Source organism: Trachypithecus francoisi, unplaced genomic scaffold, assembly GCF_009764315.1.
Source record: "Trachypithecus francoisi isolate TF-2019V2 unplaced genomic scaffold, Tfra_2.0 Lachesis_group13, whole genome shotgun sequence".
In the NCBI taxonomy this organism is placed as follows: Eukaryota; Metazoa; Chordata; class Mammalia; order Primates; family Cercopithecidae; genus Trachypithecus; species Trachypithecus francoisi.
Window position 1 is genome coordinate 43,677,617 of NW_022681458.1, and position 26,953 is coordinate 43,704,569.

Below are 26,953 nucleotides of genomic sequence, written 5' to 3' on the forward strand. Positions count from 1 at the left end.
TAACAAATTACTATCTTACAGCTCTGTTTCCAGTATTTGTGAAAAAACACAAGATAAAAAATTGACTGAATTCTTTTTTCCTTTTTTTTTAACCTTTAATGAAAGGATCAAGGCAGTATTTTCCCTTTTTGTTCTGTTTGTATATAACAAAAGCATTTCTTTGCTTCACTGCTTTTATAAACTACAGATCTCTGTACAAACACAGTCTTTTTTATTGTTTATTTTTTATTATATTTTAAGTTCTAGGGTACATGTGCCCAACGTGCAGGTTTGTTACGTATGTATACATGAAAACACAGTCTTAATTAAACCTGAGAAGTGATTGTTGTATTCTACATTTCAAAAGGAAAAACTGGTCTGCAATAGAATAACTTGTTTTGTTTATGCAGCACATACAAGTACAGATGTTAAAAATTCTTAAATAACAATATACCCTTAACCTTGACTTATAGGCTGCCATGGGACCAAGCCTAAGAGAACATAGATAAAAATCAAATATTATTTATTACACAATATTTTAAGAACTTTTACTACAAAATAACACTGAAAAAATACACTAGTAGTAAACTTTGTTCTCAGTCATGAACCATGTGTATATATATATGGACCACTCCCAGAGAGAAATTAGATTTTTAACTCTAATTTTCTTTAACAAGGCATTAAGCAATCCCACAGACATACAATAAAGTTGGAAAAAAAAACAAAAGCAGTGTGTCAAGAAAGCCAAAGGGTTCTAAAGACAACTGAGCCTGGATTGAGGAAATACGGGCAAAATCTATGTGGAATATTTTAAAACATACCACAAGGGGTGTGCGTGTGTGTGTGTGTGTGTGTGTGTGTATACACACTTTGCTTTGTGAAGTCTTCTCTTTAAGTCTCCTCTCTCTCTCTAGAACAAAGGCCCTTTTTTGACTTAGTATACATGTTTTATTTAAATGTAAGGCTTTTGAGTATGGCTCCACTAATTCAAGTTCTCTACTTGAACCCTTTCTTGAATAATGATACATTTCAGTTTCTTTAAAATGCATCAATAACTTAAAAGATGCTTACAAAGTAAGTCGTATTAGAAATTCTCTTTTATATTTTTCCCAAATCTTTCATAGTTGTCCTACCCTCACCTTATTTAATAACACTTTCAGCAATTCTTTTCCAGAGTCTTTCCAAAGCATTTAATTTACTTTTCAAAGAAACAATAACTCTTTATATTTACACTCAAAAGTCATGGGATTATGTAATATTTAATTAAGTTATATAATTGTAATTACAAGTACAAATAGAATAAAACGGTTTTGGAAAAAATCTCAATTGACTCTTTGTAAGCACAGAACTCAACTGATAGAGAGTATTTAAGAGAGGTGCCTATTATCCTCCAGTTCTATAAAGGGAATGCTGAGTGTCATTTAAGCGGATGTTGAAGGAAGCTTTTCCTATAGTCTCTAAAGCAATGTTTTCTAAAGACTGTCCCAGGAAAAATTAATTTCAAGAGTGCGATGGAAAAAAGGACTTGGAGTCAACTAAGTTTGGGAAATGCAAGGTCGAACAAAACTAAGCAGATTTCCTTTATTGCAGGACATTAACCTCTAAATAGCTAACATGCATTTTTAATTTCCAAGATGGCACTATAGTATGTAATGTTCTCCCAGTGTATTTGATCAAAGACTGTTTTCATGAAGAACTTCATGGGACTGAGATTCCTAGGTACCTCCTGGTGCTTAGATCATCTCCTCCTCTTCCAATTCCATTATGACTTGTGTAATTTACGCATAAAAACTTCAGTATGAACAGTGTGACATTATGTTCACACCAGTTGTTAGTTCAAGTTTTAACTCTGGGGTGGTAGGTTGCCCTAATCAAGACTGTACATTTATCCAGTATTTTATCAGAAAGGCAATACTCCAGAAGCAACCACTATAAGTATTTCTATTATCCCGATTTTTATTAACACCTAAGACTTTGATAATCAGTATAATGTATGCTAACAATGGATTTTAATTGGTAAAACTATTGGCTTATTAATATGAAGAAATATGAAGAAATGGACTCTCTGAAGTAAAATTAAAGACAACCAAGGGTATGTGGAGTAGCAAAAATATTTTAGAGATATTCCCTCTAGTGTAATGGAGGCTAAGGATCCAGAGAGGCTCTTCCCCGGAGACAAACCTGAGGTTTTTTTCCTCAGTGTCCCCCTGCTGATTTAAGAAGATTTGGCGTTGCCTGCTGGAGTGATAAGGTAACAAGATCCCCGCCTCTGGGATATTGCCCTGTCTGCCTTGGAAGAACCTTTATGCAAGGTTGCAGAACTGGGACTTCCTAACAAGTTGTATAACAAGCTGTAAAAAATGTTTTTTACTTTGCTTGCTGTTAAGTATTCATGTAATCAATGGTCTCTGTGTGTAGCAGAATTTTGTTTGGCTTGCTTTCATTATGAACTAGTGGCAAAGTTTTGTGTAGTGCCTAACACTCACTCAGTTCAAACCTCTTTTGATGTATGAACCATGGAGGGAAAAACCACTAAGGACTACGAATGACCAAATCAGCTTAGGTCAATTCTCAACACCTGTCTTCAAGGCAGAAGATGAAATTATAGGCCCATCTATTCTATGATATACAAGGAACCCCAAAAGTCTCACTTGCCCCCAACAGACTCTCATTTATCTGCTTCCCAGGCAGATAGGTCCCTCTAACTTATCCAGATTTTATCAATAGCATGTTTGAAAATACACTTATGTTAGCTGGCAATGAAAAATGCTTCTAGCAAACTTCTCTAGCATCTCATCTTAATTCAAACTAATAGAAAACTAGCTAAGTGTTTCCTTAGAACGTGTGAAGAATCTAAACAGAGATGAGGTAAGATATTACTTCAGTAGTGGAAAAGCAGTGTTATTTTATGGTCTTAGATATTCACACATGGTACAATGGGAATGAGAAGCTCAGCTTAAGAACTGATTTGACCAAGGCAATTGTGTGTGAAAAGTTGTGTGCTGAATGGATGAGGAGAAGTCAAACGAACAAATCTAATGTTATTTAAAAAGATAATTCATTGACGACTCTTGCCTCAAACAACCATTATATGGTAGTTAACAAATGACAATTTTTCAATCAATCATACTATATACATTTTTTTTTTGAGACAGAGTCTGGCTCTGTTGCCCAGGCTGGAGTACAGTTGGACAATCTTGGCTTGCTGCAACCTCCACCTCCTGGGTTCAAGGGATTCTCCTTGCCTCCGCCTCCTGAGTAGCTGGGACTACCAGTGCACACCACCATGCCTGGCTAATTTTTTGAATTTTTAGTAGAGATGGGGTTTCACCATGTTGGCCAGGCTGGTCTCAAACTCCTGACCTCAGGTGACCTGCCCACCTTGGCCTCCCAAAGTGCTGGGATTACAGGTGTGAGCCACCACATCCAGCCATACCATATATGTTTATTTGTTGGAATTCTATTGTAATGAATAACTAACTTTCCATTTTACACATTTGTTCATCTATTCATTCTTATCAGTATGGACTCATGGATTCTTATTCCATTTGTTACTACCATTTATTTTTATGGTCACATTGTCCTGTATTTGGCTAGCAGGAGCCCCTTCAAGCTGGCTCATGTGTCCTTTTGACATGTCTCCATCATTCTTCCCTCACTCTCTTACTTTTAATTGTAAAAAAAACACAAACAAACAAAAATCAAAAAACAAAAAACAACACCTGTTTCAGGCTTATCTTGTTCTTTTCCTGCACCAGCAAGGAAGAAGACCTGCTTGATTTTTATTGGTGAATAGTATTTAGAAACCAAAATAATGGTACTAGTTATGCTAATTGCTACTGAATTATCACTGCTTCTTTATCCTCTCAGAGGACAGAGCTAGGCAATTAGACTGATCTACATAGCTATAAGAACCACGAATTCATACAGTTATCTCTAATCTCAATCGAACAGCACACGGGTTCCCTCTAGCATTCTACCTTTTCATATCTATAATTCCTTTCTTCTTCAACAATGAGAAAACTGACCATCATTATCCCTGATAGATACATTTATTTTCATAGTCTCAGTGTGTCTCCCACAAGATAGTTATTAATTACAGGAGACAAAGAGTAATATTACAGTGCAGAATATGGTAGATACCACATTAATTAAGTGAACACAAGTAAGGGCAGAAATAGATATCATGATGAGATATGAAAAAAGGACACAACATTCTTTCAGTGGTGTTCTTGCCAAAAACATATAATCTGAATCTAATCATTACACAACATCAGACGAAACCAAAATAACTGGCCTGTACACTTCAAAAATGTCAAGGTCATGAAAAACAACGAAATACCGAAGATCTGATCTAAGTTAAAAGAGACTTTAAAAATGACAGCATGACACATATGATCCTGGATTGATTTCCTAGACCATAAAAATTGGTTTCTGCCCTTTGTTAGAGATGACATTGATGAGACAATCAGCAGAATCTGAATGAAGTCTATTAACGTTAATTTTTAGGTTTTGATAACTGTACTGTGTTAGTAATACAAGAGAATGTCCTTGTATTTCAAAATGTGCACTGATGTATAAGGGGACAGGAAGTCTGTAACTTACTTGCAAACATTAAAAACAACAACGTGTGCACCACACACAGACACACACACGAGGCAGGGCAGGGCAGGCAGCAGTTACCTCCCAAGGCGATTCAATGTATAGCCAGCCAGACAAAGAATTATAAAGAAAAGGGCTGGAAACAGAATCTTAGGAAATAGCCAGCTTGAGGGGGTGGAGACTGGAATCCAGAGAAAGAAAAAGCAGCAACAATAAATCATGTAAATGGAGAATCAGGAAAGTTAAAGAAAGTTTCCAACAGAAAAGGGGATAGGTGATTTCCAGTGTTACACAAAGGTAAACAAGATGAGGTTGGATAAGGATTACAGTCAGCAGTCTGGGCTTAAGGGTACGCATTCAACCACATGCGTGTTTTGAATACTTGGATAGTAGGCATTGAGGAAATACAGAGACTCAGATAGTGTTCTCAAGAGGTTTACATTGTACTGATCCCAAGAGAAAATGGTACTGGTAAAATCTGTTGCATTTGAGAACACCCAATATCTCCAAATCTCCATCTTCATGGTACCCTTTCATGGAGCACTCTTGATGCCAGTAAGTTCTGGGGTTTGCTGTCTGGGTTCCCTCCAGTGAAGGGGCAATTCTTTGGAAAATGTGGTTCTCCCTGCAATAAGGGATGAAAGCCTTTGTGAGAAGAACCTGCATTTACCAAAGAAACTTCATCTGGCCAAGTTTAATTAAGATAAGGCCTCAGAAAAGTGCTAATGCTGCTCTTGATATAAATGCACTGCACAGTCTTCAGTGCTTCTCTGATTGCATTTTACCTTTGCTGTTCAGATTCCAGGTTTGTCTTCATCAATAAAATTATTTATAAGAATCACATTTTACCTGTTCTACAATAAAACAAATTACCAACTTCATTCAGAAGCTGAGAGGAAAGATAACCCTGCTCTTTCCATGTTACCTGATGATCCTATTATTATTTGACTTTGTAAAGTTTAGGAAGCTGGGCTAGTGATTCTTGAGCAGCAAATCCCAAGTCCCAGTTCTTAGCAATTAAACAGATGCACCAAAGCAAATTCCCAAATTCCTGATACAGTAATTTGGGTCAGAGGGAGGGGTGGAATAAACATATGCATTTAACTTTGTTTTCCAGACAATAATTAAGATAACAAGTAATATTTTATACTTTACAAAGCTCTTTCTAGTATGTTCTTATTTGATCTTATAACCTTAAGGTAACCTGAATAAACAAAATTTCAAATAAAAAACCATTTAAGAAAGTGATTTCCATTTCCAGATTCCTTTATCTCTATAAAACAGTCTGTGAGATAAGATTCTAGAACACACTAGATTAAGCCCCCAAACCAGGAAATCCATCCATAAACTAGATTTAAGAGATGTAATGGCCTAAAATAAAAAGTTAATTTATGAAAAATTTGGTTCACCTGATGCTTAGCAAATTGTTTAATTTAAAAAGTAACAGCAAAGTTATCTGGGTATTTGATTTCTTGCACAATCCTTTTGTCTTCATGAAAGCCAAGGACACACAGTCTTATTTTATCTTCCTGAGGCAATCTCTTGTCACTGATGACACACAGAAGCTTTAATTAAAATGGCAATTAGGTATTGGAAGGAGGTTTTTTTTTTTAATTCTCATTTATTTTGAGTCTGCTTTAGAAATGTTAATGTCAGTGTGTTTGCCTAGTGCAGCCGTATCTCAGAGGAAAACGTCCAAATATTTAAAGGCTGACTTCTTTTGACGTTTGGTTTAAAAAAGAAAGAAAGAAAGAAAAGAAACCAATAGGTTTTCACAGTCTGCTAGCACACAGACAGTTTGGTTCTTAGAAAATGATTAGTTTTTTGAGAGACATGTGATTAAACCATCATAGAGACCACAAAGAAATTTTAGTCATTATCTTTTCTTTTTTTCCAAAACAGAGAATCAGTATTTTATGTTTATCTAGATATACATGCAGAAATAAGCTTTATTTCTACTGAATTTATTGTGGATTCATTCTACATGCCCAACAAACGAAGGATAACCTAAATCTATATGTACCCATCTTACATGACAATGCTATAAGATTTGTGCTCTCAAATTATTTTTGATGCAATAATTATCATTAGTTTTCTAAATGTCACCCAACATATTTAGAGGCACAAATTTCATAGTAACAAGTAATATTCAGTCATTTGTGACATAAATATTTATTGAGAACCTATGAAATAAAAAACATTCAAAAAGCATCCAATTCAATAGGGGGGTGACAAGACATATATATGAATAACAGTAATATAAAAACAAAAGTGATGTGTAAGAAGAGAGATTAAAAAAAAAAAAAAAAGCACTGGCCATTCATGGTGGCTCATACCTGTAACCCCAGCACTGGGGAGGCTGAGATGAGAGAATTGCTTGAGCCCATGAGGTCAAGGCTGCAGTGAGCCCTAATCACACCACTGCATTCCAGCCTGGGTGGCAGAGGGAGACCTTATCTCAATCAATCAATCAATAGTATTACTGAATGGTCAATTCATACAATTGGTAAATATAAAATCTCACCCCTTCCTTTAATTTTGCTAATCTTTCTATAATTATATAACCACAAAAGTTAGAAAACATTATATATTATATATGTGTGTGTGTATGTATAAAGAGACAGGGCCTCTTGCTCTGTTGCCCAGGCTGGAGTGCAGTGCTGTGATCATAGCTCATTATAACCTCAAACTCTTGGGTTCAAGCAATCCTCACGCCTCCCAGGTAGTGAGGAGTGCAGGTATGTGCACCGAGCTATTGGCTATTTTTTTTTTTTTTTTTTTTGGTAGAGACAAGGTCTCACTATGTTTCCCAGACTGGTGTTGAGCTCCTGTGCTCAGGTGATCCTCCCGTCTCCACCTCACAAAGCACTGGGATTAGAGGTGTAAATCACTATGCCTGGCCAGGAAATATTTATTTAATATTATATTACTAAAGCAACTAAGGCATGATGTATGGAATTTTGTTTAAATATGTTTTAGGGCACTTTATTAAGGAACTGATATTTTAATTAAGCTTATCAATTCTGAACCTTTGAATAAAACGTAAAATGAAGCAAAAAAGGAAATCCTTAGCAGACTCCTGTGCCTTACAAACATGGAAAGTCTGTCTTCTAGATTACAACACTCAATAGCTCAGGTGTCTACCATCACCACTCCTCCTGGGTCAAATCAGAAACAGTGGAGTAGAAAACAGCTTGGTGAAAATTCCGCCTCTGCAGTGTGTTAACTGTAAACTTGGTTAGGTTGCTCCACTAAGCTCCCTACGCTGCAGTTTTTTTTATTAGCAAAGCAGAATAACAATATACTCACCTCATACAGTTGGTAAAGAAACTAACCACATTGATGGCATGTAAAGCATTTACACTGCATCAGTCACATAGTGAGTGCCAGAAAATGATAACTACTGTGATTATCATCATACTATTGCTAGCATGTGGCATCTGTACACACATATTCAACTACCTTGCTGGCCTTCAAAGAGGGGAAGGCTCGTACAAACCCCATTACCATCTTCTTTGCTTCCTAAACGTTTTTATCTTCCTTTCCCCAACTGTGGAAAAACTTTTATTTATTAGTTAATCTGGAATCCAAAATTTTGGGGTGACAGAGTGAGGTGACACTATCACCGGGCAGCGTTCCCCACCCCAGCTTAACAAAAGCAAGCAAGAAAGAGACAGAGATGGAGGCCATTATCCTTAGCAAACTAACACAGGAACAGAAAATCAAATACCGTATGTTCTCACTTATAAGTGGGAGCTAAACGATGAGAACTCATGGACACATATAAGGGAACAACATATACTGTGACCTACTGGAGGGTGGAGGGTGAAGGGTGGGAGGAGGGAAAAAGTCAGGAAAAATAACTACTTGGTAGTAGGCTTAACACCTGAGTGATGACAGCTGTGCAACAAGCCCCATGGCATGGTTTTACTGTGTAACAAACCTGCACATGTACCCCTGACTAACTTAAAATTTAAAAAAATAAAGAAAGGCCCGGCACAGCAGTTCACCTCTGTAATTCCAGCACTTTGGGAGGCTGAAGCAGGTGGTTCATTTGAGGTCAGGTGTTCAAGATCAGCCTAGGCAACACGGTGAAACCCCGTCTCTACTGAAAATACAAAATTAGCTGGGCGTGATGATGCACGCCTGTAACCCCAGCTACTCAGGAAGCTGAAGCAGGAGAATCACTTGAACCCAGGAGACAGAAGTCATAGTGAGCCAAGATCGTGCCACTGCATTCCAGCCTGGGCAACAGAGTGAGACCATCTCAATCAATCAATCAATCAATCAATAAAAAGAGACATGGCTGGAAGAATAATCAGCCACTACAGCAGTGGCTGCAGAAGGCTCTAAGTCTCCATTTGGTGATGCCAAGCATAGCCATCAGCCCAGACAGTATATCCCGCTTTCATTTGTCTAAAATCCTGCTTTTCTTGCACTCTGGTTGTTCTTCATGAGTATAGTGATAACAACACACAAAAGTGCCTGCCTCAGAAGTAATTTAGATCCCAAAGAGAATGACATCTCATCCTCACAACAGGAAAAATATAATGTCTCACAAGTGAGCTTAAAAAATAGATACTCTCTAGTAGAAAATGTATATTTGTGCTAATCTAAAAATTACTCTGTAAATAATTCTATTCTCTAAGTTTGATAAAATAAACATAAACCTGAGGTTCAGGTGTTTGACCTATACAGTGTAGTAAACAAAGCAAGCAACTGGACATGCCAAAAGTAATTACGCTGTAAGAATCATCAAAAAAGCCAAACAGGAAATATCACCCTCCCGAAGACAGAAAGTCTTTAGGAAGATGAATTACTTTTAGTCTCAGCATCAGAGAGTTCTTGAACACCTGCTGAAGATCATGACCACGCTCTGAATAACGAAGTAAATCTCCTTACTCCTCCACTGATATGCTATGAATATACCAAGTTAAGAAATGTCACTCATGAATTTGTCTTTTTATTTATTCAATGCATCTGAATCCAACTACATTTAATTTCAGAATGTTTGAATAGTATTGTATATTTGTTTGTAATATCTTCTCTTTAAATAGACTTAGTATGTATGTTCCGTAAAAATCAGAAAAACAGGGTGGTGGCACTGGCAGAGGGAACTCCAAGATGGAATCATTTGTATGAATGGGCCAAAGTCATGTTAGAAACCTCAAAGAAAATAGGTTCATGACATTTCATGAAATAACAACTTTAAACATTAAAAGCTAGAGAACTTGGTGAGAAAGCAGGCAATAAATACCCTTCTCCCCAAATAGGAAAAGGTCAATGTGATGTGATGTATAGAAGGTTTGTGTACAAAAAAATGATCGTGATCTCTCTCTTCCAGTGTCACATTAAGGATAACTACTTTTACTCTACTCAAGGAGGAAAAATGTCAGGGAAAAGGAATGACTGAAAAGATAAACTGTTTGAAGAGTAAAAGTAATTCTTTCTCTCTGCTAAGTTGAAAGCAGGATAAATCCTCCTATCAGGTTTTGATTGCAAGGACTCTGAGCAAAGGCAACGCCATCTAATGTACAGTATTTACATACATCCACAGGCCCACATCTGTAGCAAGTGGGAAGGCCAGTGGCAAGCCCAATCCCACTCCTGCTGAATAGCCTAGCAAATGTTTTAGTCTAAAAAAAAAACCCTAATAAGACTAGAAAATTTTTGCATTAGATAATAACAATTGATGTAATATAATAACAATTGATGTAATATGTGCATTTTTATTTAATTCATTTCATATATATTAGTATAATTTTTTACTTTTAACTTTTGATTTTGAGAACGTTGTAAATTTACAGAAAAGTTGTAAAAATGATTGAAAGTTCCTGGCCGCACATGGCAGCTCATGCCTGAAATCCCAACACTTTGGGAGGCTGAGATGGGAGGATTGCTTAAGGCCAGGGATTCAAGACCAGACTGGGCAACATGGCAAGACCCCATCTCTACAATAAATGAAAAGATAAAAAATTAACCAGGGTGGTAGTGCATAACTGCAGTTCCAGCTACTCAGGAGGCTGAGCTGGGAACTTGAGCTCATGAGTTTGAAGCTGCAGTGAGCGATGATTCATGCCACTGTAGTCCAGCCTGGGTGACAGAACAAGATCCCCATCTCTCCAAAAAAAAAAGAAAGAAAAGAAAAAGATTCAAAGTTCCCAATTACCCTTCCCCCAGCTTTCCCTAATGTTTACACTTTATATAACCACACTAAAGTTATCAAAAACTATGATATTAACATAAGTATAGTACTATCAAGTAAACCACAGATATTATTTGAATTATATCAGTTTTCTACTAATATTATTTTTTCTTCTTTCTAGGATTTTTTTCAACTGACAAATAAAAATTGTATATATTTATGGCATACAACATGATGTTTCAAAATTCATATACATTGTGAAATGGCTGAATTGAGTCAATTAATATTTGCATTACCTCATATATTTATCAATTTTTGTCATAAGCCTACTTAAAATCTACTCTATTGGAGATTTTCAAGTATACAATACATTTTTATTAACTATAGTCAACATGTTGTACAATGGGTCTCTTGAACATTTTTCTCCTAACTAAATTTTGTGCCCTTTGAATAGCATCTCCCCAACCCTCCATTCCCCCAGCTCCTAGCCACCACCATTCTACTCTTTGCTTCCATGAGACTTTTTTCAGATTCTGCATACGAGAGAGGACACTTGCATTTCTGAGTCTGGTTGATCTCACTAAGCATAATTGCCTTCAGGTTCATCCATGTTGTTGCAAATGACACGATTTCCTTTTTTTAAAGGCTAAATTACTATTTATTATCTAAATTACTATTATTATACACTATTATCCTTGTGTATATATACCATATTTTCTATATCCATTCATCCACTGATGAACAATTAAGTTGATTCCATATCTTGGCTATTGTCGACAATGCTGCAATGAACATGACAGTGCAGCTATATCTTTTCAACATACTAATTTCCTTTGGATATACACCCAATAGTGGGTTGCTGGATCATATAGTAGTTCTTTTTATAGTTTTTTGAGAAATCTCCATACTATTTTCTATAATGACTTCACTAGCAGTGTGCAAGAATTCTCTTTTCTCCACACCCTTGCCAACATTTGTTATCTTTGGTATTTTCTATACTAGCCATTCTAGTAGGTGAGTGGTGATATCTCATTCTAGATTCGCATTTCCCTGATGATTAGTGATGTTGACCGTTTTTTTATATAGCCTGTTTTAAATGGCCTGCCAGCCATTTGTATGTATTCTTTTGAGAAAGGTCTATTCAGGTCCTTTGCCCAGTTTTTAATCAAGTTATTTATTTTCTTTCTAGTTAGTTGAGTTCCTTATACAAATTGGATATTTTTAAGAGGATTACTAAACCCTTGCCATGCTTTTTATTCCTTTAAGTCTTTAAATATGATGATGTCGACAATTTACAATCTAGAAATCTGTCTTCAATCCACGGTAGGCAAGTCACTAACACTGAAGCCTCAGTTTCCTCTCCTGTAACATAGAAATGATAACAACTACTCTGTTCAATTAATTCTCTCTCTCTCTCCAATTAACTCACTAAATCATTCACAATAAGAAACTTAACCATTACATCTAACTTTCCCAAAACATGTTCCATGAAAAATGCACTCCATAAAGGAAAAAGTCTGTGAAAACCAGCATTTTCTATCCCTGTCTTGAGAAGTTATATGCATATTAGTTATTAAAAGCTCTAAGAAATCTTGCAATAAATAAACTCAGATCTTTCCAAATATATTTGATTATGGAACTCTTTGTTCCCAATAATACACTTTGTTCCCAAGAGAACACTACGGCAAATACTGCATGAGTTCATGAGACCAATGCATACACCACACCTATCTAAAGGCCTCTTTCAAGGTGGCAGATGCAGTGCCCAGGAATCAGAAAAAATAAATAAATAATTTTGCAAAACTCTTTAATGTCAGCCTTAAAACTAAACCTATAAAGAGACAACAATGGCCCCATCACGAATATGATTAACTACATGTTGTTTTACATTTTGAAAAAAATCTTTGGTCCAATGGCTCCAGAGCAAGTCACCTAAACAGTTTATGAATCACTATTTTAAAAATTCACAATCTTAAAATTTTTAAGATTTTCAGAAAAAGTAAGTCCCAAGTGATTGTTACCACTCTCCAAACACTCTTTGATCTGTGTTCTCCATGTTTACATAGGAGTTTTCCCAGGCTGTCCAGAGTTAGTCCTCCATGGGATCTGGGGCCAGGCTTGTCATACTGCTTTCCTCAAGGTTGTGCCAAAACTAAAAAAATGATATTCAACTCACACAAAAAAATTGATTTCTGTTAGGTATTAGTCTCCAAGAGACATATAACCACCAATGGACAGACATTCAGATAACCTGATCAGCCACTTGGGAAATATTTATTTAAAGCACGATATGACAACCCATATGTCTATCAATGTGCAACCTAATGAAAAAAATATTATGTAGCCACATAATATGGTACTGTGCAGCTATCAAAAGAAATAAAATGATCTTCAGAATGTACTGTTACATGAGAAAACAAGGTCCAGTAGAGTGCATCTAGTATACTACATTTGTGTAGAAAGGGGAAAAGATTTATGAATAGATATATGTATAAATATTCATATTACTTTTTATATATGCATGTGTGTGGGTTTGCTTGTGCTTTTAAAAAGAAATAAGTAAGCTAAAACATACACTAAAAACTAATTTTTGTAATTCATTTGTTAAAAGGTACAGAGAACAGACAGGAATGAATACTCCAAGTGTACCTTGTTTCATTGTTTTGATTTTGGAATCATGTATAAGTTTTAGATAATTAAAAACCAAGGTTAAATAGAAAGGAAAAAAACTCAAAACAACTCCTAAAAATAAAAAACAAACTGATAGAAATAAGCCTAATTATACATCAAGTAGACTTTAAAACATCAAATTTCAACCATACATTCCAATGGAAAATATCCTAAGGAAAAAAAGAACCACAGAGAAATCTCGAAAATTCAGTGGTCATGTTGCTTATGCAACTATCATTAGGAATTACATTAAAGGCACTAGAAATAATGGAATTACATTAATTAGGGGAATTAATTCATCAGAAATTCTCATGACGCCACATAAAAGATACTAATGTAAAAAATGTACCACCACTCATTGTAGTAATTCTTTTTTTCTTTCTTCCTTTTTTTTTTTTTTGAGACAGATTTCACTCTTGTGCCAAGGCTGGACTACAATGGCACGATCTTGGCTCAGTGCAACCTCTGCCTCCTGGGTTCATGTGATTCTCTTGCCTCAGCCTCCTGAGTAGCAGGGATTACAGGCATGCACCACCACACCTAGCTAATTTTGTATTTTTAGTACAGATGGGGTTTCTCCATATTGGTCAGGCTGGTCTCGAACTCCCGACCTCATGTGATCCACCAGCCTCGGCCTCCCAAAGTGCTGGGATTACAGGCGTGAGCCACCACATGTAGTAATTCTTAAACATCAGTTGCTTTAAGATATGAAATGCCACTGTTCGCACAAAAATAATTATGTCTTTTTTTTTCCTTTTTTAAAAGTATTATACTTTAGATTCTGGGATACAATGTGCAGAAAGTGCAGGTTTGTTTCATAGGTATACATGTGCCATGGTGGTTAGCTGCACCCATCAACCCATCATCCACATTAGGTATTTCTTCTAATGTTATCCCTCCCTTTGCCCCCACCACCTGACAGGCCCAGTGTGTGATGTTCCCCTCCATGTGCCCGTATGTTCTCATTGTTCAACTCTCACTTATGAATGAGAATATGTGGTGTTTGGTTTTCTGTTCCTCTATTAGTTTGCTGAGAATGATGGTTTCCAGCTTCATCTATGTCCCTGCAAAGGACATGAACTCATTCTTTTTTATGGCTGCATAGTATTCCATGGTGTATATGTGCCACATTTTCTTTATCCAGAGTAACATTGATGGGCATTTGGGTTAGTTTCAAGTCTTTGCTATTGTGAGCAGTGCTGCTGTAAACATATGTGTGCATGTGTCTTTACAGTAGAATGATTTATAATCCTTTGGGTACATACCCAGTAATGGGATTGCTGGGTCAAATGGTATTTCTAGTTCTAAATTCTTGAGAAATAGCCCCACTCTCTTCCACAATGGTTGAACTAATTTACACTCCCACCAATAGTGTAAAAGCATTCCTATTTCTCCACAGCCTCTCCTGCATCTATTGTTTCCTGACTTTTTAAGGACTGCCATTCTAACTGGCATTAAATGGTATCTCATCATGGTTTTGATTTGCATTTCTCTAATGACCAGTGATGATGAGCTTTTTTTCATATGTTTGTTGGTCATATAAATGTCTTCTTTTGAAAAGTGTCTGTTCATATCCTTCATCCACTTTTCGATGGGGTTGTTTTTTCTCTTGTAAATTTGTTTAACTTCCTTGTAGATTCTGGATATTAGCCCTTTGTCAGGTGGATAGATTGTAAAAATTTTCTCCCATTCTGTAGGTTGCCTATTCACTCTGATGATAGTTTCTTTTGCTGTGCAAAAGCTCTTTAGTTTAATTACATCCCATTTGTAATTTTGTCTTTTGTTGCAATTGCTTTTGGTGTTTTAGTCATGAAGTCTTTGCCTATGCTTATGTCCTGAATGGTATTGCCTAGGTTTTCTTCTAGGGTTTTTATGGTTTTAGGTCTTACATTTAAATCTGTAATCCATCTTGAGTTAATTTTTGTGTAAGGTGTAAGGAAGAGGTCCAGTTTCAGTTTTCTGCATTTGGCTAGCCAGTTTTCCCAACACTATTCATTAATTAGGGAATCCTTTCCCCATTGTTTGTTTTTGTCAGGTTTATCACAGATCAAATGCTTGTAGATGTGTGGTGTTATTTCTGAGGTCTCTGTTCTGTTCCATTGGTCTATATTTCTGTTTTAGTACCAGCACCATGCTATTTTGATTACTGTAGCCTTGTAGTATAGTTTGAAGTCAGGTAGCGTGATGCCTCCAGCTTTGTTCTTTTTGCTTAGGATTGCCTTGGCTATGTGGGCTCTTTTTTGGTTCTATATGAAATTTAAAGTAGTTTTTTCTAATTCTGTGAAGAAAGTAAATGGTAGCTTGATGGGAATGGCATTGAATCTATGAATTACTTTAGGCAGTATGACGATTTTCATGATATTGATTCTTCCTATCCATGAGTATGGAATGTTTTTCTATTTGTTTGTGTTTTTTCTTATTACCTTGAGCAGTGGTTTGTAGTTCTCCTTGAAGAGGTCCTTCACATCCCTTGGAAGTTGTATTCCTAGGTATTTTATTCTCTTTGTAGCAATTGTGAATAGGAGTTTCCTCATGATTTGTCCCTCTGTTTGTCTGTTATTGGTGTGTAGGAATGCTTGTGATTTTTGCATATTGATTTTGTATCCTGAGACTTTGCTGAAGTCGCTTATCAGCTTAAGGAGTTTTGGACTGAGGCAATGGAGTTTTTTAAATATACAATCATGTCATCTGCAAACAGAGATAATCTGACTTCCTCTCTTCCTATTTGAATACGCTTTATTTCTTTCTCTTGCTTAATTGTCCTGGCCAGAACTTCCAATACTATGTTGAATAGGAGTGGTGAGAGAGGTCATCCTTGTCTTGTGCCAGTTTTCAAAGGGAATGCTTCCAGCTTCTGCCCATTCAGTATGATATAGGCTGTGGGTTTGCCATAAATAGCTCTTATTATTTTGAGATATGTTCCACCAACACCTAGTTTATTAAGTGTTTTTAGCATGAAGGGGTGTTGAATTTTACTGAAGGCCTTTTCTGCATCTATTGAGATAATAATGTTTTTGTCATTGGCTCTGTTTATGTGATAGATTACATTTATGCATTTGTGTATGTTGAACCAGCCTTGCATCCCAGGGATGAAGCCAACTTGATCATGATGGATAAGCTTTTTGATGTGCTGCTGGATTCGGTTTGCCAGGATTTTATTGAGGATTTTCACATTGATGTTTGTCAGGAACATTAGCCTGAAATTTTCTATTTTTGTGTGTCTCTGTCCGGTTTTGGTACTAGAATGATGCTGGCCTCATAAAATGAGTTAGGGAGAAGTCCCTCTTTTTCTATTGTTTTGAATAGTTCAAGAAGGAATGGTACCAGCTCCTCTTTGTATCTCTGATAGAATTCAGCTGTGAATCTGTCTGATCCTGGGCTTTTTTGGGTTTGTAGGCTATTAGTTACTGCCTCAATTTCAGAACTTGTTATTGGTCTATTCAGGGATTCAACTTCTTCCTGGTTTATTCTTGGGAGGGTGTATGCGTCCAGGAATTTATCCATTTCTTCTAGAATTTCTAGTTTATTTGCATAGAGGTGTTTATAGTATTCTCTGATGGCAGTTTGTATTTCTGTGGGATCGGTGGTGATCTCCCCTTTATCATTTTTTATTGTGTCTATTTTATTCTTTTCTCTTTTCTTCCTTATTACTCTGGCTATCCATTTTGTTAATCTTTTCAAAAAAAAAACAACAGCTCCTGGACTCATTGATTTTTTGAAGGGCTTTTCGTGTCTCTATTTCCTTCAGTTCTGCTCTGATCTTAGTTATTTCTTGTCTTCTGCTTTTGAATTTGTTTGCTCTTGCTTCTCTAGTTCTTTTGATTGTGATGTTATTATGTTGATTTTAGATCTTTCCCGCTTTCTTCTGTGGGCACTTAGTGCTGTAAATTTCCCTCTAAACACTGCTTTAGCTGTGTCCCAGAGATTCTGGTACATTGTGTCTTTGTTTTCATTGGTTTCAAAGAACTTATTTATTTCTGCCTTAATTTTATTATTTACCCAGTAGTCATTCAGGAGCAGGTTGTTCAGTTTCCATGTAGTAGTGTGGTTTTGAGTGAGTTTCTGAATCCTGAAGTCTAATTTGATTCCACTGTGGTCTGGGAGACTGTTTGTTATGATTTCCATTTTTTTGCATTTGCTGAGGAGTGTTTTACTTCCAATTATGTGGTCCATTTTAGAATAAGTGCTATGTGGTGCTGAGAAGAATGTATATTCTGTTGATTTGGGGTGGAGAGTTCTGTAGATATCTGTTAGGTCTGCTTGGTCTAGAGCTGAGTTCAAGTCCTGAATATCCTTGTTAATTTTCTGTCTCGTTGATCAGTGGAATATTGACAGTGGGGTGTTAAAGTCTCCCACTATTACTGTGTGGGAGTCTAAGTCTCTTTGTAGGTCTCTAAGAACTTGCTTTATGAATCTGGGTACTCCTGTATTGGGTGCATATGTATTTAGGATAGTTAGCTCTTCTTGTTGCATTGATCCCTTTACCATTATGTAATGGCCTTCTTTTCCTTTTTTGATCTTTTGGTATAAAGTCTGTTTTATCAGAGTCTAGGATTGCAATCCCTGCTTTTTTCTCTCTCTCATTTTTTCTTTCCATTTGCTTGGTAAATATTCCTCTATCCCTTTATTTTGAGCCGATGTGTGTCTTTGCATATGAGATGGGTCTCCTGAATACAGCACATCAATGGGTCTTGACTCTTTATCCAGTTTGCCAGTCTGTGTCTTTTAATTGATGCATTTAGCCCATTTACATTTAAGGTTAATATTGTTATGTGTGAATTCAATCCTGTCATTATGATGCTAGCTGGTTATTTTCCAATTAGTTGATGCAGTTTCTTCATAGTATTGATGGCCTTTACATTTTGGTTTGCTTTTGCAGTGACTTGTACTGGTTTTTCCTTTCCAAATTTACTGCTTCCTTCAGGAGCTCTTGTAAGGCAGGCCTGGTGGTGACAAAATCCCTCAGCATTTGCTTATTTGCAAAGGATTTTATTTCTCCTTCACTTATGAAGCTTAGTTTGGCTGGATATGAAATTTTGGGTTGAAAATTCTTTTCTTTAAGAATGTTGAATATTTGTCCCCACTCTCTTCCGGCTTGCAGGGTTTCTTCTGAGAGATCTGCTGTTAGTTTGATGGGCTTCCCTTTGTGGGTAACTCAATCTTTCTCTCTGGTTACCTTTAACATTTTTTTCCTTCATTTCAACTTTGGTAAATCTGACGACTATGTGTCTTCGGGTTGTTCTTCTCAAGGAGTATCTTTGTAGTGTTTTCTGTATTTCCTGAATTGGAATGTTGGCCTGTCTTGCTCAGTTGGGGAAGTTCTCCTGCATAATATCCTGAAGAGTGTTTTCCAACTTGATTCTATTCTCCTCGTCACTTTCAGGTATACCAATCAAATGTAGGTTTGGTCTTTTCACATAGTCCCATGTTTCTTGGAGGCTTTGTTCCTTCCTTTTCATTCTTTTTCTCTAATCTTGTCTTCATGCTTTATTTCATTAAGTTGATCTTCAGTCTCTGATATCCTTTCTTCCACTCAATCGATTCAGCTATTGATACTTGTGTATGCTTCATGAAGTTCTTGGGCTGTGTTTTTCAGCTCCATCAGGTCATTTATGTTCTTCTCTAAACTAGATATTCTAATTAGCAATTTCTCTAATGTTTTATCAAGGTTCTTAGCTTCCTTACATTGGGTTAGAACATGCTCATTTAGCTTGGAGGATTTTGTTATTACCCACCTTCTGAAGCCTACTTCTGTCAATTCATCAAACTCATTCTCCATCCAGTTTTGTTCCCATTCCTGGCAAGGAGTTGTGATCCTGTGGAGGAGAAGAGGTATTCTGATTTTTCAGCCTTTCTGTGCTGGATTTTCCTCATCTTCATGGATTTATCTACCTTTGGTCTTTGCTGTTGGTGACCTTTGGATGAAGTTTTTGCATAGTCATCCATTTTGTTGATGTTGATGCTACTGCGTTTTGTTTGTTAGTTTTCCTTCTAACAGTCAGGCCCCTCTGCTGCAGGTCTGCTAGAGTTTGCTGGGGTCCACTCCAGACCCTGTTTGCCTGGGTATAGCCAGCGGAGGCTGCAGAACAGCAAAGATTGCTGTGTATTCCTTCCTCTGAAAGGGGCACCTGCCAGATGCCAGCTGGAACTCTCCTGTATGAGGTGTCTCTCAACCTCTGTTGGGAGATAACTCCCCGTCAGAAGGCACAAGGGTCAGGGACCCATTCCAGGAGGCAGTCTGTCCCTTAGCAGAGCTCAAGAACTGTGCTAAGACATCCGCTGCTCTCTTTAGAGCCAGCAGGCAGGAATGTTTAAGTCTGCTGAAGCTGTACCTACAGCCGCCCCTCCCTGTGGGTGCTCTGTCCCAGGGAGATGAGAGTTTTATCTATAATCCCCTGACTGGGGTTGCTGCCTTTCTTTCAGAGATACTCTGCCCAGAGAGGAGGAATCTAGAGAGGCAGTCTGGCTACAGTGGCTTTGTGGCACTGCAGTGGACTCCACCCATTCCGAACTTCCTGGCAGCTTTGTTTACACTGTGAGGGGAAAACCGCCTACTTAAGCCTCAGTAATGGTGGACGTCCCTCCCCCCACCAAGCTAGAGTGTCCCAGGTCAACTTCAGACTGCTGTGCTGGCAGCAAGAATTTCAAGTCAGTGGATCGTAGCTTGCTGGGCTCATGGGGTGGGATCCACTGAGCAAGACCACTTGGCCCCATGGCTTCAGTCCCCTTTCCAGGGGAGTGAACAGTTCTGTTTCACTGGTGTTCCAGGTGCCACTGGGGTATGAAATAAAACTCCTGCAGCTAGCTCAGTGTCTGCCCAAACAGCCGCCCAGTTTTGTGCTTGAAACCCAGGGCCCTTGTGGTGTAGATTCCAAAGGAATCTCCTCGTCTGTGGGTTGCAAAGACTGTGGGAAAAGTATAGTATCTGGGCCTGATAGCACTGTCCCTCACAGCTGGGTCACTCTTGGCTTCCCTTGGCTAAGGAGGGAGTTCCCCAACCCCTTGCACTTCCTGGGTGAGGCAATGCCCCATCCTGCTTCTGCTCACCCTCCCTGGGCTGCACCCACTGTCTAACCAATCCCAATGAGATGAACCGGGTGCTTCAGTTGGAAATGCAAAAATCACCCACCTTCTGTATTGGTCTCACTGGGAGCTGCAGACTGGAGCTGTTCCTATTCAGCCATCTTGCCTGGGAGCCAATAATTGTAAGTCTTAAATGGCAAAGATACCATCTCATTTATCTTTGAAATTCCCACACAATCAAGAATAGTATATAGTACATACTTAAATGTTTACTGTTGAACGAATGCCTGACCAGTGTTGCCAGGGAATACATGTAAACCTGATGAAAAATATTTTTTGAGTTACAGTTTTGCAGAATAAAGTTCAACATTTTGGATAACTATGTTATTCCTAAAGCATTAAGAACATTCTTATGTGTCCCTATTGGCAAAAGCAGAGATTCTCTTAAAACTGAGAAATCAGCAAGCCAAATATCACTACAACGTGCTACACAGGTCTGTCCAAATCTTTATGCTATGTTAGAATAATGTCAACAATTCACTTGGAACTCTTACGGTTACACAAAGATATACAAAGAGAACAATTTTTTTTTTTTTTTTTTGTCCTTTCATTCATTACATAAGTACTGCGTGCCTGCTATACGGAAGATCTTTCCTAGATTCCTCTTTTATGGTAGGCAACTGCATAGGATGGAACACAACCTCTGCAGATCTAATTGGACAAAGGCATTGCCACCGTTCTTGTTCAGCCAACCTGAGTCTCGTCAGATATTACAATTTAAACCATGCCCTCAGTTCTAAGGCTGAATCCTGTAAGATAATGCTAGACTATCTTAGGAGGAAGCAGGTGTTTAAAACTGGTCAGAATACAAGATCTTGGCCCCATGTCTATTGTTCTTTGTGAAGGTGAATTCCTGTTGTGTTTTTGGAGCATGCTAAATGGGCATCATGTGTGTCATTGTGGTTTTAATCACAATAAAAATACACTGGGCAATTATGGCAATGTACAGGGATTGTCACGTAATATGGTACATATTATTTTCCTGGTCACTATCATGCCTTTAAGAGTTTATTTCATATGGCTCCACCTTCATTCCCCTATAACCATCTCCCCACCAAAATCTGCAGAAGCACAGTGTGAAAAGTACCAGTCTCCATGCCATTCATGGTCTCTAACTTTGAGAAACTTGTTGAAAGGCAGTCCAGAAGTGACAGTATAAGCATTAAGTGCTGACTGGATGCTGAGGACTCTGCACAGCACAAGGAAGGTAGAAAAGTATAAAATGTTTCCTGTCCTCAAGACTCTCGTCATGCTCTGGGAGAAATGAGGCTTACAAAGGAAACAACATAAGGATAACCTGATACTAAGCTTTGTAACCTCAAGTTTGTTCAAAGTTGAGCCCTAAGTAATAAGCAAAACAGACTAAGTGCCAACCATGATAGAAGATGCCTTACCTGTGTCAGTCTCATTAATCCTCACACAACCCTCTAAGGGAAGTTTTATTACCCCCATTTTAGAGTGGGGGAAGCTATAGATCAGGAAGTTAAATAATTTGCTCAAATCACACAGCTAGAAAGAGCCACAGCTGGGATTTGAATACAGAACTATCTATGACCCCAAAATATTTCCACTAGGCTGCAGCCACCGTGCTTACAGTTCCGTAGAGCATTGCAGTTTATAAATAGCTTTCTTAGAAGGAAGACAGCCACAAGGGACTTGAAGAGAGGAGCATCAAAGAAAGCTCCAGGGTGAGCAAACTCAATGCTTTCAAGTTGAGGGGAAACAATTTTCTCACACAAAACTGGTTTGTTTTCTGTGAGCAGGACAAGTAACATGAGCATGTAGATCTTTTACTCTTCTTCCAACCTGCTCTCCTATTAATTGGCTGTTACCACCTTGACCCTAGAAGTAAAAGACTCTGTTGATCAGCCAGAACTTCAAATGTGTTACCACTGACTAGATCCATTCATCTGTCCCTCCTCAGCGACATCTATCTCCCCATTGAGTGAGGCATTAGTGTCACTATTTTATGTGATACTACACAGGGCATATTAGCACTTTTGAAAGTTAAGAAAAGAGGTTTTTTTCATTCACATGTCAGACCCACTGTACATTTTACAAAAATGTTTTCCAGCACATACAATCTATTGTAATTTAGAAAGATCGTATCAGGTAAGTTTTAAAAAAGTTTACCTTCGGCAAGATAGTCATATATATATTTTAATGCATCATACTAAGCACCACTGCTTTACCATAAAGTGTTTTCAAATGAGCACTCAAAATTTTGGCTCCGGTATTTTAAACATACTGCAACAACTTCATTTATCATGCATATGCTCTGAGTACACTATTTGAATTAGGTTACCACCACCGTGACCACCCTCGTTATCTTACTACGTGTATCACATATGTAAGTATATTTTTATTCATCTGTTAACTCGGAGCTGTCTGTCTCTCTCATTAGAGTGTAAGCCACTTTATTCACCACTTGTATTACCAAGCAGTACCTAGCCCACTTAATAAATACCTGTTGAATGAATAAGTCACTTCCACACCAAGAAATAAAGTCAATATATCTCTTACTTCATTATTAACTTAACAAGCATTAACTTATTACTCACCATAACCAACAAGATTTACTATAAACCAACTAAATCTAGGTCAAAAATCTTTTGCTTTCTGATTTTTAAGTGACTACTTTAAATTGTAAAAACAAAAAAAAATGTGTGGAAAAAATATGCCTTATGAGAGAATGTGTTATATTTTTTGCTAAGTACTATATTGCTTTTTATATTATGCTTGTAAATATATCTTCCAGTGACACTTTTTATTATGCTTGTGGGGTCCCACTAAATGCTTCTTCATGATACCTAAAATGAATAAGATAGAAAGAGAGATTGGTAGATAGATAGATAGATAGATAGATAGACAGATAGGCAAGAACGGTAAAATAACCAACATGCAGTTATAATCTCTGTAAGCGCTGAGATTTGATGAAATAGAAGGAAAACTGTTTCTAGTGGAGTGGAAATCAGGAGTTTCTTCATATTATCTTCCGCTGAACCTCCGAACGTGTAAGTGTCAAGGACAAAGCAGGCAATAAGTTTTTAAACATTAAAACAAATTAACTCAGAGACTGTATCAGAGGAAGCAATATGGATAACTTCATTGGTTACTGTTATACAAAATTTCATGAGGCTCAAAACTATTTGGGGGGAAAAAATTCCTGTAATAAACCTACATTTTTGGAATTGATGACATAAAAAGGAAAACAATTTGCACAAGTAGAACACTTCTGTACACTCCCTAGAGATCAAAAACCTTAAAAGAACTGCCACAGGGTATAGCTAGTATCAAGTGAATTATTTGTAAAGGCTAATCTGTGTGTACACTTGAACTGAGTCATGAATAAATCATTTAAAATAAACACTTGGGGAAAATGCAAGAATTGTTTATGCAGTCATTACAGATGATGTTGTATATTATCTATAAAAAAATGTGGTATTATATATTTTTCAGCATAAAACTTCCCACATGGTTATAATAAAGATAACATCAAAAACAAAATTAACAATAAAAAAATCTAATACCTATTGAGAGCTTATCATGTGCGAGGCACTGGGCTAATCACTTCTTTATACAGAGAGTAGTACATTTAATTCCAATCAGAACCAATTAAATTGTGGTCCTACTATTTTGCTCACTTTACAGATAAGGAAACTGACTATTGGAGGAATAACTTAACCAAGCTCACATTGATGGTAAATGGAGGAATTTGTATTTGAACTCAGTCTGATGCTTGAGCCAAAGTTAGGCTCTTCACTAACAAGCTATTGTTATACCCTAAGAATTTTCATTCCTTTGAAACAGACATCACTTTTCTTTCAACCCTAAACTTTTCCACCTAAGACAGCCAGAGAATCATTAAGCCAGAGCATGTCCTCATGTGTAACACACCAGTTCCTTGTATTAGACTGTGCTGCTTTCTATGAAATAAAAGGCTACTTTTAAAACCAATTATCTAAATAGACTATGCTCTGAGATGCTTTTCTAGAAATGATGATCCATTCACATTCACATTCTTTTACCTAGTTCAACTTGGGAGTCATGACACACAGGTTGAAACAGGCCAAGAAGAATTAGGAGTAAAAGCTGTGGCCATAAAGAAAGCAGAGTTCACTACTTCATAGTCTCACATGCTCAACTAGCTGCAAACAACATTAAGATTTTAAAAGAGGTGTGAATTACAATAATCATGCTTATTCCAAACCCCCAGAGTATTCATACCAAAGGAAGAAAAGTTTAATGTTCACATAAAATATTGTTTTAATTTACTTCAGCTATATAAAATGATACATTAAGCCCACTTAGATGTTTAAATCCCCAGCTGCACTGGTTCACTGGTGTTTCATAATTATTCACCTCACATACATTCTCACAGCTTTCTTACATGTTTATCTATAATTGGTCTAATCACCACCCATATTTGCCTTAAATTCAGACCACCTATGGAATGCCTTCTCAGATTTTCTTAGGAAAAGTCAAAAGATTTTTAATTAAGCTGTAGTCGAATAAAACAGCAAACCACGTTCTAGTATATTAATCAGCATGGTACATAGACACAGTTAGAGTCTTGGAGTAAGAAGATTTGCCCAAAAGGTAAATCCCAAAAGTCAATTAATGGGATTCAGCCGGGAAACAAAAAGGCTTAAAGGAAAAACAATAGTCCTAATAAAGTGGTCACAATCAAAGGATGATGATGACAGTCTCATTCAGCTGCAGCACTTACAATCACAAACTGATCTTCAATATCACCATACATAAAACCTAAAACCAGGAGCAATATCACTAAAATGGCAAAATAGGAAGCCCTGGACTCCCCTTCAACCACAAAATATTAACTTAAAAATGGCCAATGGGCCAATGCCCCTGAGAGAAATCTAGAAACCAGTTAAAAGGATCCTGCACCCCAGGCAAGTGCAAAACCAACCACATCAAAGCCTGCAAGAAAAATTAACACTTATAAATCTGGTATAGATTTTAAAAATCTATTTAATAAAGCATAAAAAGTAATGATAAGTCTATGTCCATGGATATGAAATATGACAACAGATAACTGTGTAATCAATAACATAAACTGGGAGGGGGCAGAAATGTAAAATAGAAGTTTTTCTACATGAGTGCAGTTAAGTTGTTATCAGTTTAAAACACAGTGTCATAATTTTAAGATGTTTTATCTCATTGCAATGGTAACTACAAAGAAATTATCTACAGAATATATGTAAGGGATGCTTTGTCATCAGAACACTAAACCTCTTTCAGTTTGGTGTTTCCCAGTTCATGAACTGCTTCCTACTCAAACTCATTAAGGTTATATATATATATGTTTATATATATATACATATATATATAAATTTATATATATACACATATACACACAGATACACACAAAGGAAAATGAGAGGAGAATCAAAACATGTCACTATAAAAAAAATGAAGCACGAAGACAACAAGAGAAGAAATGAGGGAAAAACAATAAGAAAACAATAAAATAGCAATAGTGAGCCCTTCCCTATCAGTAATTACCTTAAATGTAAATAGCTTAAATGCACCAATTAAAAGACACATATTGGCTGAACGGTTTAAAAAAATAAGGTCCAACCATATGGTGTGCCTGTAAGGGACTCACGTTAGCTCTAAAGATAGTGCAGAACAAATTCCAAGATGGCCTTGACTGACTGCACTCTTCCCCACTTTCTCAATTGTAGTTCTCAAAAATAACTGTAGGATGTGCTAGGAGTGCAGAATCTTGAGATAAGGAGAAAGTATCTCAAACAGCTTGGACTCTGTACCTGTCCCTCCAAGAATAGGATGCCCTGCATCACTTTAGCCCAGCAATCGCTGTTTCCCCTGGATATACAATCCAGAGTAGACTGCTTTCAAAGTTCTTCACCTGCACTGCAAAGCAGGTAACACACAGAAAGATTCCATTCACTCTGAGTTTTGGGAAACTATGAAACCTAGGCTTCTGTTTTCCCTTGCTGCCTAACTGTGCCTATAAGTTTGCTTCACTTAACTTATTTGAGTGTTCTGTCTCACCAGACTCATGCAGTTGATAGAAATTAGAAATTACAGATTGGCAATCAGTGAATCTGCCTTACAGACACACATAGGCTATAGTGAAAGGGTTAAAAAAAGATATTCTATGTAAACAGGAACCTAAACAGAAGAGAAGTGACCATAGTTGTATCAAACAAAGTAGACATTAGTACAAAATTGTCACAAGAGACAATGAAGAATACTGTATAATGATAAAAGGGTCAATTCACCAGGAAGATATAACAGTAAAAAAAAAAAAACAGATATGTACTTAACATTACAGCACCTAAATAAATGAAGCACAATTGAAAGACCTGGAGAGAGAAATAGACACCGATACGATAATAGTAGAAGACTTCAGTATCCTACTCTCAGTTACCAACAGAATCAAGAGAAGATCAATAAGGAAACAGAGGACCTGAACAACACAACAGA

The 26,953-nt window shown here is 37.0% G+C and overlaps 1 protein-coding gene across 1 annotated transcript in view; it reads right to left on the reverse strand.

The window, feature by feature from the left end:
• PLCL1 (phospholipase C like 1 (inactive)) overlaps positions 1-26,953 on the reverse strand; it is a 358,935-nt gene that overhangs the window by 112,240 nt on the left and 219,742 nt on the right. The window lies entirely within an intron of this gene.